Raw genomic sequence first — 15173 nt, 5'->3', positions numbered from 1 at the left:
ATTTTAAATAATAATAATAATTAAAAAAAAACTGGCTCAGTGCATGAGGGAAAAAATTAAAATGATTGAATTTATGTATTTATTCTGTTATTTTAAGTGTTATTTTATAATGCTTAAATGTTTATTTGGGATTTTTTTTATTTCTACTAGATTCAAAGAAGACAAGTTATGGAAGCATCTCAGAATTGACCATTGTATGAAAAAGGTCTTGACAAATTAATGATTTCAATCTTGTTTCAAGCTTGACAAAAAACTAATTTAGTAAATTTCTGTCTTTCCCCTGTCAAGTTTCTGAATCTGTACACATTACTGGAAATAGCCACCCAGGGGCATTACCAAGATGTGAGTGACTTGCTAAAAAAAGTCTTTGTCTATATTTGTGAGTGTGTGTGTGTGTGTGCATGGAGATACGTGGAATGATTTGATTCACACTGACGGGTTATGACCTTGTAAACTGGCCTGTAGTCAAAAATCTCAGAAAACACAGATAGACTTCCACTTACTGATGCTAACTCATCTTGCAACTGCGCTTAGCTCTATTTTCTTTATAATTCATATACACATGTTGTATAATTGTGGGAAACAGCAGTGTGTCTGTCTGTTTTCCCTATATATCTGTATACTGTAATCGAGAAGCCAAACCTGAGATGCAGTGAGTGGCTACATATTGTGAGTTCAATTGAACGAGTGTTTTCTGGAAACAGCCTGGGGCCAAAATAGGAGGTTTTTATTTATTATTAATTGAAGCTTTATTTGTAGTATTGAAAGAGTCTTGGGGCTATTTGCACTGATGATGAACAGAATGAGAAACAAGTTTGTTCATGTGTTTTTTTTTTTTTTTTAAGGAATTGTGTATATTGTGAGTTGACTCTGTGAGAACTGGGTAACAATTACTAACAAATAATGGTTCTCACTGTGTGGATGGAATCAACATGACCAGAGGATTGAATTTGAGTTGAATGATTCAGAATGGCATGTTACTTTGATTAAAAAAGATGTTGTGCTGGTAGCTTGTTTTTCATTCCATTCCTGTAATACTCCAGTCAGTTTTTTGCCTAATCCGTTCTTTCATATATGGGAGCAAAATGTTCTAAATCCAAGATAACAATAAAAAATAAAAATAAAGTGTATATATATATATATATATATATATATATATATATATATATATATATATATATATATATATATATGAGAGAGAGAGAGAGTTCAGTGATTTATTTGTAAGCTTATTTTGTTTAATTTTAGAGTTTATTTTTATTATTTTAACATTTTATTTCATGCATTGTAATGTAATATAATGTAATGTATTATCATGCAAGCTTATGGGTATTAATATAAAGTTCCAAACCACTATTATTTGTGTACTTACAAATTTAAATTGAGTATATCATTTAGTTGAGTGGGAAGAAAATATTTAAAATTAAAAAATATGAAATTTGGAAATTTAAAATATTTAAAGCAAACAAAACTGCCCTAAGTAAAGTGCTTTATAGACTGGAAGGATTCAAGTTAATAACAATAGACTGCTTTGCTATTTTACTTTACTATATTCAGTTTTAATTTTGGTTTATTTTTTCAACACTTGCCAACAGCTGTTAATATAAAGTCCCAAACAGTTATTATTTGAACAAAGAAGTCAATAAATAAAACATGTTGAATGTAGTTATATCTACAGTTTCAAAGTACAGCTACAGTATTTGCTGTTTGTGTGTACTGCTTCAGAACATGTTTATAGCTTTATATCAAAGCTGTGAGCTGCAACAACATTTCCATGCAAGCAGAACTTTCACACACCCATGCTGTGATGACAGTAATGATATCAGATGCCATGCTTTCAGCATGATGTGTATAGATAGATTTTATAAATGCAGTGTGACATCTCTGTTGTGGTTTTGCATGTGTCAGTCCTGCTTTAACAGACAGTTCTCATCCACTTGCCCCCTCAGCGCTGTCCTGCTGACCCAGTGGGTCACTCATCTTACCTTGAGGGTGAACATGGACTTTCAAATGTGCCATATCCCTCCCAGCAGCCAAAATTAGTCTTATAGACATGGTGTTTTTTTGGGCACATGACCTGAGATGGCCTCCCCCGTCTTCCTCTATCTGTCTCTGCTCACTTCTCTCCTGTATGTCCTGCTTTCCGCTTGAAACTGTCACATGTTTGTCTTAGAGTTCACAGGGTTTGTATCTTCCCAGCGGTTTTGGTGTCAGTGAGTCACCAAGACAAATCCAGGGACACATCTGCAGTCCCTCATCCTCAAGCGCAGACCTTTGTTTCTTGTCACTGGCATGCTCTATTTCAGGGCCGAGACTTGAACAGCCCTGATCCACTGTAGTGATCGTTTAGAACCAAAGGCTGTTCTATAAACTCTCTTTTTGTCCCACTGACCAGGTCGCCAGTAGTCTGTATCTCTTCTCTGACAGACTCTCTGACTTATGCAGCACTGCTGAACATTTATGCTAATGTAGTCAGGCCCCCGTGAAAACCGCAGGCTGTCCTGCTAAAATGTCCTCCATGTACTTACAAGGTGAAACTGGGGATGCCATTTAGCTGAAAGGGAAGTCAATATTTAAAAATGTAAATAGGAAATTTGGATATGTGAAATATTCAACACAAACAAAACAGTCAAATGTGCTTTAAAGACTGAGATAAATTTGCTGGAGGGGCTCAAGTTGATTATTATTTATTATTATTATTATTATTATTATTATTATTATTGATGTTTTGCTTCCAAGCTAATGACTTTGTGATATTAGCTGCATTTGACTCTCTAATAAAGGAAAAATGTGAGACATATGAGCATGTCTTAATTGGGACCTAAAGGAAGGATAGATGATTTCGGAGAGGCTAGCAAGAGCAAGCTAACTTTGATAGCATAAGATCCAATGCTCCCTGCAAATCACTCTCCAAAACCACGCCTCCTCCAAAACACATGACCAGACGCTAACCTGATGACACGATGATTGATGGCATTGGTGGAGAGTTGAATGCAATGCTGTCAGATTACCTCATGTCTCATTCACCAGTGAGAAAACATTACTGTACAAAATGCTAAATATTATAATGATAATGCCTTCCACTCTCGCTTGGTCTGCAATAGAGTAATGGAACGCACTGATGACGTATCATGTCTGTGTGAACCGGGTGTGTGGAGCTATGCAAATGGCCTATCATAGCTTTTGGAACGAGGGATATGATTGGAAGAGCATTAGATGGTCATATGCCTTCCACAGATTATATAAATACATATACCTGTATTTAGACTTAGTGATTGCTTTTATTTAGACTTAGTGATTAGACTTAACTTAGTGATTGCTATTTGGATGTGAAGAGAGTTTCAACCAGCATAACAAAACAATTTTTTTAACCAAATCATCTGCCCTGCTTTAATAGGAATAAAAACAAAAAGAATTAAACCTTTTGTTTAACAAATTGTTTTAACTATGTGTGCACGCACACACACACACACACACACACACACACACACACACACAAAATATTCTGTAATGCTTTAAACAGAGTAATGGAACACTACCCTTTTCCCTGTTCATGAAAAGTGCAAGTTATCTCGCTGTTATTGACATTCCACCATAATGAGGATTTGTTGAATATCAAGAAAAGATTAACATTTCTTGGTTTGACATTGGTTTATTCAAAGTGAGCAAGAATTTACTGCAATTATGTTCTTTTAGAACTCTCTCAGGGTTAGTTAATGTTAACATCTGTGTCATTATCTCTTGCAAATCTTAATATTTGCATTTGTTTAACAAGCTCCTTTGCAATGTTACTTCTTTTGGGGGAAGGAACGTTTATGGAAGACTGGGGAGAGATAAGTTTGTGTGTGTATGCGATTCATTTATTTTAAACCAAACTTGGATCTGTTATCTATGTGTGTGTTTCAGATCAGTTAGACTCTGGGCAGAGTCAGGTTGTGAACTATTATGTGGGTTGTGGCATTGAAGTATGGTTGTGTTCCAGGCTTTGGGCCAACACTAACTCTTTCCTAAGTCTGTCATCTCTCTCTCTCTCTCTCTCTCTCTCTCTGAATGATAATTGAATCAGACATACTATACAAACTTAAATGCATAATGGTATTGCCATGTTGTGGTTCTGTTTTCCATTTTCACACAGATTTTTGATTCCAGACTCCTTGTAGTTTGCAGGTGTTTTTACCTTTGATTGCTTGTGTAACTCACTATCACAGCTTTGCAACATTTGCCATTTCCTTCGATTACAGATGTGATCAACCGAATAGCAAACAACAGAAGTCACTAACACCATGACGTGACTGGATCACATTTGAGTTGAAAAACAACTTATGAAAAATAGCTTGTGCTGTTCCTCATTTGTTAGTGTAGCTTTGGAAAATAATAACACATTTTTTTGGTAATAACAATATATTAGAGATTTAACGCAGACACTGGGCTCTGTGTAGGCTTTTCTGCTTTCCGTCTGTGTCTTTTTGGGCCATCAGCCATGATTCAACTTTTTTTTTTTTTTTTATCTTCTGGCAGAATCTCTTCTTCTGTCATTGTCTGATTGCAGGCTGTATGTCATTTTATTTTCTTTTTTTTAGTGACTAATGTATTTATTTTATATTTATATTTTATAAGGAAGTTATTACGATTCCAAGCTTAATCTCCTTCTTGGGAATTTTTGTGTTTGTCGTTGCATCACTTTGGCATATGAATATGAACTCTAATTTATAGATGATTTAGCAGTCATAAATAAACGTCTCCATAATGATGAATAAAGCTGCCAAATTAATCTTAAGTAAACTGTACTGCGTTTCACAAACTTCCATTTTGAGGATCGAGGGACAGCCTCATAAATAAAAAAAAGGACATCAAACTGTTACACCTGAATTAGAGTTACCTTGTGTGCATTGTGGTAGAATGATTTGTAGTGTCTCTCTATTTCTGATTGGTCTGTCAAAATCATTTCTGTGCTGCTGTACTGCTGCCACTTCTTTGGTGTTGGTCTATTAGTGCTTTAACACAATAGAATATCAAACATGTTTTGTTTCTTCAGTGATATAAAATCATTTTTAGCACCGGACTCCCACACACAGATGTTTCTCTGACCAGAGAGGGAGTAGACTAATGAATAATCATGAAATCATAATGGACACATATTGATATTTGTGAACAATAAGTAGTGCTTTCAAAGGCGAGATATGGATAGTTTTCACGCATAACTGTGCTTGTGTATTTCTTTTCTGATTCAGATAAGAAAAGTTTATAATTGAAGAAAGCTGTTGCATGAATAGAGGACTTAAGTTTTAGCTGGAAGATTGTGGATTATTTTCATTTTTCAGTGAACTATTCCTTTAATATCAACGATGGAAATGTAAATGTGTTTTTCTATGTTACATAGATTCATAAGGTTCATCAAAGAATGCAGCTAAAATCTTATAAAATGAAAATCCATTTTACTTGAACAAAAGTTAAAGTAAAATGAGAACAAGTTACTCTAAAGAGGAAAACTAAAGTTTTCCCATAATCCTTCATAAAACTTTTATTGCCTTTAAAATTACCTTTCGGCTGATGTAACCAAGGCCAATAATATCTTAGACTACTTTTAACAAACTAAACGGAAGAACTAAATCTAAACTGATGAAAAAATTTGTTTTAATTATTTTCCACTGAATGTTTTGTCACTTGCAAATGGAATCATAATCTTTCTAAATACTTATTTCTGGTTTTATTGTGAATGATCAATCATTGGATATTTTTTTCCAAAGAAATAAGGTTTTTGTTGTAATGTTTAATCAAAATGTAGTAACTTGCTTCACATTAAACAACTTTTCATTCTGGTTGAAGTTCAAAATCCCTCTTATTTTTCAGCCTGGCCCCTTCACCTGTCACCTGTTTCATGCAGCCTCCAAGTATTTAGAACAAGTGAAAGAATGTATTTAATCTTCTAATAAACTGTGAGTACAAAAGTGTGTCTCTCGTACTCTCATGCACACAGAGTAACACGGTCATGCTCGTTGTAATTAGCACCCTTTGAGTAATGGGCTGATTCAGCCTGGAGGTGTTGTGCCAAATCAGCACTCAGATAAGTTTCAGCTCCTTCAGGAACGTCTGTTTGTAATGGCTTGCCAACCAACACACACACACACAAGCCCTGTTCCTGCCCTTTAGTACTGTTGAAAGTGTAATGATTTTGTTGTGAATCACACACACTGTGTGGGTGTATGTGTGTATGGACTGTGTCCATAAAGATGTTGGGGATACTGCAGAATATATATTAGCTTTAGAACAAGAACAGGTCATAGCATCCAAAACCTAACCTAATGTGCACTGTCAGTAAAACCAAGTTGCTTGTATCTCTGGAAGAAATGGAAAGAGCATGTTAGGGCTTTGCATAGCTGAGTTTACTAGGACTGTCATTTAATTGATTGTGATTAATTTTTTTTTTTTTTAAAGTGTGGTAAAAAATGAATGTAATTAATCATGCCAGCTGACCCATGCAAGCAATTCAAGCTTGAAGTACAACCAAGATTTAAAATATATTGCATACTGCATATTCTGAACAGTGTTTAACCTAACCTTAAAGATTTATTCTGAAGCCCTTTTTATTGACTGCACTTTATCTATCTCAAATTTGTCAGATTTTTACACTTATAAATCTTATAGTTATAGGCACTATACAATTATGTTTCAAATATATAATCTGAAAACACATCTTAAAGAAATAATTTATCCAAAAAAAAAAAAAATTTGCTGACATTTCACTTGGGCCATACAAGATATAGCTATAGTCTGCTATAGTATTTAAATTACCTTATTTTGGGGACTTTTCTCAGCAAATACCATATTTTTCGGACTATAAATCGCACCTGAGTATAAGACGCATCAGTCCAATAATACGTCATGATGAGGAAAAAACATATAAGTCGCACTGGACTATAAGTCGCATTTATTTAAAACCAAGAAAAAACATTATCGTCTCCAGCCGCGAGAGGGCGCTCTATGTTTTCAGTGTAGACTACAGGAGCATTGAGCAGCATAGAGTGCCCTCTCGTGGCTGTAGAGGGTAATGTTTTCTCGGTTAACTTATCTCAGTTCATTTCTCTTGGTTCATGTCAAATAAATTTTGATAAATAAATCGCACCTGACCATAAGTCGCAGGACCAGCAAAACTATGAAAAAAAAGTGTGACTTATAGTCCGGAAAATACGGTACTGATATTTTATTGATTTAATGGCCACAGTTGATTAATCGGCACATAACATTTCTACTTAACTGACAGCCCTAGAACTGACACATCACTTTGGTCGCTTTTGAGAACACAGACAAATGTGATTTGTGCCGGCGCATTCAGGGTGTGTACAGGTGCACGTCTCTCTCTGTAATTGCATTTGTGTGCCAGTGGTGTGCTGACTGGGTAAACATCCTTCAGATGCAGGACTGAGAGCTACGTCCTTGTGACAGTAAGGACACATTAATCCTTTGTGCAACAAAATAAATTGAGATTCCTCTCTTTGCTGTTTGTTTGATTTTGAGTCCAGCTCATTTGCAAGCTTTAAAAAAAAAAAAAATCATCATCTTTATTGATGTCCAGATTGCAGTCAGAGACCACATAAGTTTCTATATATAAACAAGCCAATGTTTTTAGATTGTTATTTGAGTAACTATATAGACAATAGGGCCTTTTGCACTGCAGGAACCTATTCATAGTACCAGAACTAATTATGGAACTACTCACTTTTGGGCGTTTTTTTAGTACTGGACTGCCTTTTTCGAGAACCAAATTAGCTCCTACTCTGGAGCAGGGTCTAACCAGCACAACTTGTACTATACGTGATGTAACTAGACACTGATTGGCCAGATGCATCCGAAAACGCCCCTTTAAAATGCTGTGTAATCATACTGTAAACATTGTGTCAACTTATTTTGCAAGTATGATGAACAGCGATAAATTGGAGGAGGGCACTTGTAGCAAATGTAGCCCTGCTAGTTGTCGTTGGAGATTCCTTTTTTCCATTCTTTCGATCACTTTACGTATACTCGACATTCCATGTCCATTATTGTGAAACCCGCCAGACACAACAAAAACACAGCTCCAATCACAGCGTCCTCCATCCTCCTGTTGTTAACGTTGTTATTTGTTAACGTTGTTGATTGCTACTCACAAACGACATCGATGTTGACCAGTTTACATCACTCCCTAGTGCACACTAAAAACAATAACAGTGCACTCCAACCTGACCCCTATACCTCATTGGTGAATAAGCAGTTTGTACAAACATGTATGAACGGGACTGTACAAATTCATACAAATTCACCATCAGTTTGCCAAAGGCACATCTAAGATTGCAAATCTACAAAACATAGTTTGAATGGAGTTTATACCATACAATTCAAGCTGAAGTAATTGTGCAACATCATGATTCATTTTCCACAGTATGTTTGGCTCTGTGGTAGATATTCTCCACCACTCCAGCTCATGTGCAAGCTATGAAAAAATCATCATCAATATTGATGTCCAGGCTGGAGTCAGAGACCACATACTGTACGATTCTATAAATAATGTGTTTTATTTATATTTGAGTAACAGAAACATAGAATGTATAAACATTCCCTCGGTCTTTCTTTCTTTAGTTCTTTATTCAAGAATTCGGAGTCATCAAAAATACAAAAAAATAATAATAAATAAATAACAATATGTGCATTTCCTAAAAGAAACAGGCTAGCAAGGCACTTGCAAACAATTTGTTTTTCTTATCCCGACTTGATTTTGACAGGTAACTATAAATACTGTAAGCCATTCATTGATTAATTTACCCTCAAAAGGGTAAATGCTTGAGTTATATGGCACAATCAAAACTCTGAGTTTGGTCCAGGACTATATGTTTATCGAACCAGATCTCATGAGAAAATAGTATAATATTTGTAAAGTATTTTACAAATATTTTACATAAGTTGCAAATTGTTATGAATTTGTAAGATGTGATTTGTCGGAACATGTAAAAAAAAAAAAAAAAAAAAAGTATCCATGAAGCTGCACGCCTAACCTGACCCTGAACACTAGCAGGTTATAAATTCAGTTGCCAGTAGCACACCCGAGCCTCTACAAATTTACAAAAAGTTTGAATGGAGTTTAAACAATAGAGGCCCCTTCCACAATATTTTGATTGACAGCACAGACTGTCATCAGTCCACCATTGTATCACCACCGAAGCTCCTAAGCGATTGAGGTGTTTTTTGTTTTTGTTTTTTTTTATGTAATATTTAACATAGCAGTCGTCATTTACTCCCGAAATCTGACGCAGACGCAGTGGATTACATTTGTTTCTGAAGGGAATGTTTGCGTGAATCCTTCGTGATCCAGCTTCACCTACAGAAAAAGTGAGTAAGGTTTTTTTTAATTAATCAATGCAAACTGCCTTTCCTAAAAATGTGCTAATTAGCAAGTTTCATGATTAATGCGGCTAAAGTAAACACTCAGAAAGTCTCTTAGAGAGCAGATCGGAAAAGAGGGGTGGGGTCAGCAGAACTAATTAACATTTAAAGGAAAATACTATAAAATGGCTTGCTCTTAAAAGAGATGTTTTTGACAGGGTAAAAAAAAATAAAAAAAAATAAATACACTTACATTGAGAAATTTTAACCAAACTAAGTTACAGACTTTTCATTAAGACCTTAAATAATCATATCAACTTGTGGCACCTTTAACAATATTATTTTTACTAGGGCTGAAACCCATTCAAAAGTCCACTTATGTTATTCTGCATGCTTAAGATATGTTTATTTTTCTTTCTACTTGTCATCTAGTTTTTTTTTTTTTTCATTGTTTTAGTTTTGGTATAACAATATAATACTGTTCATATTTATACTTTTTTATATAATTTAAAGAAGAAACCAATGGCATGCAGTTGCATCAAAAAAATGGTATAGACATAATTTAATGTCAATTGTGATAACTGTAATTAATAATTGCAATTAGAGTTTCAAGGGAATAATCAACAGGTAATAATCATGCAGCCCTAATTGTTAGTTGAATATTCAATTCTGCACATCATTGTTAGTCAAGAGCAGAACTTCTTAATTATATATGTTAAAAACAGACATGATCTACTAAAGAAAGTTTGGATTCTGTACATTCAGCATTTTGCGCTGAATTAACTGCAAAAGTTTCAATGTTTCAAACAAACCCCCACCAGAACATTTCAGGAATACCAACACACTGCGGCTTTGCAAGCCCTCCATGTTTAGGATGTCTCCTATTTCTGTTAAATGCATTCTGGACAACATTGTGCATAAATAAGTTCAGCTTTCAAGCTTTTCTGCAGGGTACACGGCTGCCTAACTAACCCTTAAGGCAGAGGGTGGTTACAATGCCAACAGGGGCCTCGGCATAGTCAAAGTCAAGGTCACAGCGCCTGGAGGAATAGTAGATTAAATTGTGCAGTGGTCAGCGCTTTAATTCAATTAATCTGTGTGGAATGGATGGGCGTTTGTGTGTGTGATGAGGGATAGAACTTAAGGTTATGGGGGCACACAGTGGGACTCTCGAACCTTGCACAGATACATATTTTGCCCATTGACTCTTTGGACCCAAATCTCGTGCCGATATCATGACCAGCTCGTGCTCTCAGACAAACAGCCCGTAATTAAAAAAAGCCTCATGGCTTATTAAAACGATACAGCCTGAAAACGAATTACACATGACGGGATGTCGTATTATTCAGCTATTGTATAACAACATTAATTATTATTAGTGCTAATGTGGTTAAAGTAACAAAATAAGATGGAGAACAAAAGAAATATCAGCGTTTTGGGTTTTATAATGGCTCAGGAGATACATTGCAGTTATCGTATTTAATGAGATTTGTGCATTTCCAAAGCTGTTTTTCATTCTGACTGTTTTAGAGGACTTGCGAGCACTTTGGGGGCTCATCAAAAACCATATTGTCATAACTGCTAGTTTTTTTTTATTTTACTCATTTTGTTAAATAAAAGGAGAAATATTTACCATGTTAAATTCAACAGGAGGCATTTGCTTTGATAAGTTAAACTCCCATTTATCACCGGACCTTTTGAGGGACTTCAATAAGAATCTGAATGTACGCCGCTCGTCTTTTTGACTCTCTGTTCATGCTGATGCAATCGCGGGCCAAATTGCTTCTTTTGAAACGATTTAATCTTTCCTCTTGCATTACCGTCAGATTCGCCTGATAACTTTTTGGTCATTGTCGATTTGGACACGGCCCCCGTAAATTAGGTCATACCTTGTTTGCTACACGTCTCTTTGTCTGGCTGACAAATTGATTTATTTCCTTTTGTAGCTGACGTGGGCTGCCAGATGGCTTGTAACGAATGGTTCACCTGAACTGGGGCTTCTCTTAAGCAGAGCGGAATGGTTGAGGCACGTGTATTTGAGTGGGGGCCGGACCCTGGGAAAGGCACTTGAACAGATGCATTAGGACTGAATGAAATGTTGATGGAGGTGGAGGTTGAGTTGACTGACAGTCTTGGCCCAGTCATGCCTCCTCTCTGGTGAAGTACCAGCACTGTCAAGTGGAAAATAGAACACACACTCGAGAGAGTCTGCTTTTAAGCAGCACCGCCGGATCACCGGGAGTTTCAGCAGTGCAGAGGCTGTGCAGAGATGTGTGCTTGAGTGGTAGGTTTTTTTTCCGTAGACACTATCGCACCTCTCATCTGAAAACATTGTATATAATAGGGCTTCAGCTTGGAGGTGTATGTCATTCTGGAGAACAGGTTCAAAATACAACTCCTCCTCGGTCTTTTCACTGCTCATATTTCGGTTACAGATTGCTTATGTGAGTGATTTTTAAAATAACATTCTGTGCAGTAATCTTCAAAGCTGTAGTAGAGTTCTCATACTGCCGTAGCTGATATGGATTATTTAAATGACTTACTGGAAAACTTCTGATTCCTCAGTGCAGCATTCGGTGGTCAAGTACTTCTGTGTAATGGCCTCTAAAACCATATACCGTATTTTCTGGACTATAAGTCACACTTTTTTTTCATAGTTTGGCTGGTCCTGCGACTTATAGTCAGGTGCAATTTTAATTTTAAAATTAATTTGACATGAACCAAGAGAAATGAACTAAGAGAAAGCATTACCATCTACAGCCACGAGAGAGCGCTCTGTGTTTTCAGTGGTAGGCTACAGGAGCACTGAGCAGCATAGAGCGCCCTCTCGGGGCTGGAGATGGTAATGTTTTCTCTTGGTTTCTTGGCTCTAAATAAATGTGACTTATAGTCCAGTGCGACTTATATGTTTTTTTTTCCTCGTCATGACATATTTTTGGACTGATGCGACTTATACTTAGGTGCAACTTATAGTCCCCAAAAAAACGGTACCTGACCAACTGCTTTCCTGTATATCTGTGCTAGTTTTGTGTCTCTGCAGCCTATAGTGTATTGATTAGTTTAAAATATTCATTTTTATGTCCAATAATGCCAATAATTTAAAGAGATTAAATATATAAATGTATAAACTAAATCTCCACCATTCAAAAGTTTCAGCAAGATTAGTGTGTGTGTGTGTGTGTGTGTGTGTGTCACAGATTATTTGATAAAAGGAACAAAACATGTCCTACACACAAAGGGCTTCTTTATGTTCAAAATTGAAGAAATTAATACAAATAAAAATACCCAGTCACATCTGAAGGAAATCTGTATACTTTATACCATTCATTGCTTTTATTTTGAAATATATTATTTTGTATTATTTTAAATACATGTTCCATATTTGGAAGTGATTGAACCTGTTCTCAGCATGAAGTCACAATGTAAAACTGCTATACAAAGTGTTGATATATTTTCTTTATATATATATAATATATTAGTGCTATATTTACAGAATGATGCTTTACATAGATATCTTTATTTATTGCTTTTGACCCTACTTCCATATTCTGTTTCACACACATGAAAATGTCTGAAGACAATCGTGGCTCCTCTACAGAAACCTCCAAAATAAGGTCAAAGTGTTAATTTTGTTATTAGGATGTTTCTCTTGAAATACTGTGTTGGCATGTGAGCAGCTTATACACTGTGGGAAAAAAGTATCTTAGATTTTGAACTGACTTACATGTTGGAAGAAGGTTTTTTTTCTTGTTCTTTTCTTGAGATTGCAGGTTGGCAGGTGTCCTGTGTTTGGTGTCGTGCAGCTGTAGGTGAACAATCCAGGCACTTCATTATAGTGTCTCGGGGTCCGATTGTTTTAAAGGTCAGTTAAAGAGAGAAGCCTCGCAGGGTTGGTTGATCTCTCACTTTCTTCTTTTCTGATCTGAGGTGTTGCCATGGAAAAAATTTCTCCCAGACACTCCTGGGCAAAGGTCAGACCTGAATCACTGACTGTTATCATACCTGAGATGAGCTTTTAAAAAAACACCTGCAGAGACGGAGCGTGATGTGCCGCTGTACTTCAAATTAGAATTCCACCCTCACACTTACAGCTGGCAAAATTATAAACCCACACCATGAGTCTTAATCTGCCATAAGGCATCTTGGATTCTATTAAAAGGGTCCAATTTTGAATTCGGTTTCCATTACTTTTTTTTTTTTTTTGTCTCTGTTAAAAATATAATGCTATGAATATAATTTTTTTATATTAAAATGACTGAATATATATATATATATATATATATATATATATATATATATTCTCTTTAATGTTGTCTTTTTTCAAGACAAAAGATATTTAGAAGAGGGTTTTTTTTTAAAAGGGTAATAAATATGTTTCAATGGGTGATAATACATGGATAGAGAAAACCCTTTTTGATTAATCTGCAAGATATTAGCATTATTATTTCATTCCATATTACAGTATCTTATCTTATTGGGAAAGTTCTTAACTCTCTTTTTTCAGTCCGTGAAATCAAATATTTTCAAGAAGAAATTCATGTTCTTCTTCTGTGTTATCCTCACTATGATCCTCAATCTGACCTTTTGTTCCTCATACACTCCTGTTTTAATAACGACATTTTATTAATTCATTTTAATTTTTTTCTGGTTCTTGTTTCAAAATTGTTAAATAGCCTGGCTGATGTGATTTTGCCCCTGCCACATGCGTTCGCCCTGCTCTGAGACGTACCGGTTACTGCAGTGCAGAGAACCTGCCGTCAGTTACGCACAACTTAAAACCTGTTTCCCAGGCAACTAACATGCCTGCAAATCGACGGCAACTTCCCTTGACAAGTCCCTTTGTTAGTGGAGGCACGATTGTAAAGAGTAGGGGCAGAGGAGGACAAAAAAACAAAACAAATGAAACGGTAACACAGGATGCGATTCATAGGTGAGAACTCAAACTTGATAGACAGATGAGTCATCAAAGAGTGGTACAACTGAAACTCTGATATACAGTACATTCAAACCCCATCTATAACGGAGACTTTTGACAAAGAAGCACAGCACTGGATATTTGTGAGACATTTGTAGGAGCTTCAAAAGAGTAATTGACTCAAAAATGAAATGCTGTCTTCATCCACCTTTTAGTTGTTCTGTATGCTGTTTTGTCGTTGAACATAAAAGGATAAATCAAAGTATCTTCTCTTATTTTAGCTCTTAAAAAAGAACACTGAAGCACCATCAGCGTAGTCCATACGATGTGTGAGCTGTTTTTCAAGTCTTAAACCACATTTGTGTAATGAAGAAAAACAGCATTTACATTTTTGTTAACTGATAAACTTCCTTTCATTACCTCATTCATTCATTGAGTTGTAATCGACAACCGAATCAGTCTCATTCACAAACAAGTGATTCTTTTCCGTGTGTTCGTTTCAGTTAACCAGGTGATCTGGTTCACAGAACAGCCTCATTCCGATCAATCTGACTCACTATGTTTCCATTAATTTTATTTCAGGAATTTGTATTTATTTAGTATTTATATTATGCCACGTAAATGCTTTAATCTGACTGAATCTATCTAGCCCAATTTTAGACAAACAGCTTGGACGGATGAAAGGGGATTGTAGCTCATCTGTTCAGAAAACTGTTGTAGCTTGATTATAATTGCACATGTGAGCTAACTCAGAGTTTTCAAAATAAAACAGGGTCTGCAGCATTTTCAAAAGTATCTGTTTTTGAGAGTCAAAAACGCCATATTAGTGTAAAAGACAGATGTAACCACAGCAAAAGTTATGCATTTTAAAATGAAAACTCACTAGCGTATAAACTTAGCCTAG

Source organism: Carassius auratus, unplaced genomic scaffold (genome assembly GCF_003368295.1).
Source record: "Carassius auratus strain Wakin unplaced genomic scaffold, ASM336829v1 scaf_tig00011294, whole genome shotgun sequence".
NCBI lineage: Eukaryota > Metazoa > Chordata > Actinopteri > Cypriniformes > Cyprinidae > Carassius > Carassius auratus.
This window is presented reverse-complemented; position numbering follows the sequence as displayed.